Source organism: Sinocyclocheilus rhinocerous, unplaced genomic scaffold (assembly GCF_001515625.1).
Source record: "Sinocyclocheilus rhinocerous isolate Xijiao unplaced genomic scaffold, SAMN03320098_v1.1 scaffold4118, whole genome shotgun sequence".
NCBI classification, from domain to species: Eukaryota; Metazoa; Chordata; class Actinopteri; order Cypriniformes; family Cyprinidae; genus Sinocyclocheilus; species Sinocyclocheilus rhinocerous.
In genome coordinates, this window is record NW_015628692.1 from 30,106 (window position 1) to 31,921 (window position 1,816).

At 32.0% G+C, this 1,816-nt stretch overlaps 1 protein-coding gene across 1 annotated transcript in view; it reads left to right on the plus strand.

Moving 5' to 3' along the window:
* The window catches only part of inppl1a (inositol polyphosphate phosphatase-like 1a), a 46,892-nt gene that overhangs the window by 5,531 nt on the left and 39,545 nt on the right, over positions 1-1,816 (plus strand). The window lies entirely within an intron of this gene.

Consider the following 1,816-nt stretch of genomic DNA (forward strand, 5'->3'; position numbering starts at 1 on the left):
GTGTCTATAAACACCAGTGTTCCTGCTGCTGCCGCTAGAAAAGGGAAGCGTCTGTCTTTGTGCTGATCTGTGAGAAAGTCTGGACTCGTGATTCACTAGTCAAATGTATTCGCAAATACACATTGACTCAGAGCAGCTTTACAGTTAATGTTTATAATATCTTAATATCTTCATGCCTTACAGTTGCATTTAGCAGATAAGAGCTGAGCGATAGTATAGTTTACATTTTACAACAATATAAACAATTCAGACCGGTTTCATGTTCTTTAGATCTCAGCGGGGTTTCAGCATTCAGTGTTTTTAGTTTCATTTGAAGATTATTAACGCATAATAAAAATAATAACAATAGCTAATAATAATAATAATAACACTAAATAAAAATAGCACTAAAGCTGCTTGAGGCTTTCACGCTGATTTTACTGTGAAGTGGCACAACATCTAGAACAGCATCATTATCTTAGATCTCGTGATTGTGGTAAAATCACTGTAATGCACTAGCGGTTTATTGCTTTTATGAAACGCCAGCAATAGTGATATAGTGTTATTTTAATATCATTGTATTATAATATACTATTATTATTTTGTTAATATTTTGAATTAGATTTTATTTTTGTATTTTCTGGTTATTTTTCATTTCAGCTCATTTTAATTTATAAATATATATTTTTTAATTTTGTGTGTTTTTGACATTTTATTTATTTGTTTATTTTAATATGTGTATATAGATAATAATAAATAATGACAATTATTAATAATAAATACATATATATTTTAGTACTTTAAATGAAAATGAGAAATGTTGTCTTGGCAACTAGCAAAAATAAAGTTAAAGTTTTTATGTTTTATTTTATTTCATTTAATGTTTATTTTATTATTAGTTATTATTTTATAATAATGAACATGTTTTTTGTTTCATTATATAGTTTTTAGTTAACTATAATAACCGTGCAGCGATATTAAATAAATAATTACATTTATTAAGAGTAGCTCAAAAGTGAAATGTCCCGTTTTCTTCTTGTGATTATAACATTGTTTAAAGGATACAAAAACATTTCTTAGAGCGTTAAAGTAAAAATAACACCTTAAGGATTTTGATCTCACAATGTTTTCTCTCAACTTTATGAGAGCGTTCATCAAATATTAATAAAGTTATAAGAACGGTCCATAGACATTACTTTAAGAACGTTTTGTCCTAACATTTATATAACTTTTAAAAAACATTAGTGAAAGTTGTGAGAACGTTCCCTGTTAGCTGGTTACTCGCGGAGGAACTTTCAGTGAACTTAAAACGGTAGTTTGAGTGAACAACCAGTTTATATTTCAGAAATTAGTCTGCGACTTCTGAAGTTGAGAAAACTCCAAAACGCAGCCAGTTGCCTTATTTTTAACTCCACTCTGCGGCTCAGTGGATATGAGTGTTTATGGAGGTTTCTCTCTTTTATTATAGTGACCTTTAAAAACACACACACACGTCTGTTGTCTGTTAGGGCCCCTGGGCCTCTGTAGTGGTTGTCATGGCGACGTGGCTCTTGGCACACACTGATGATGACTTAGAGACGCCGCACAGCTGGCACAGTGTGTGTGTGTGTGTGTGAGAGAGAGAGAGAGTGTGTGTGTGTGTGTTACTTTTATCGTGTATTTGCAAACATGCATAGTCAGCTTTAGATATTGTGCTGCTGGATTTTGTCATGGTTTGAAGAACTCACACACACAGTTTGCTTATCAAATGATTTGGTTTTCAGATTTCTGTAGCATTTCTGGATCTACGAAACACACACACACACACACACACACTCACACACACACTCTCACACAC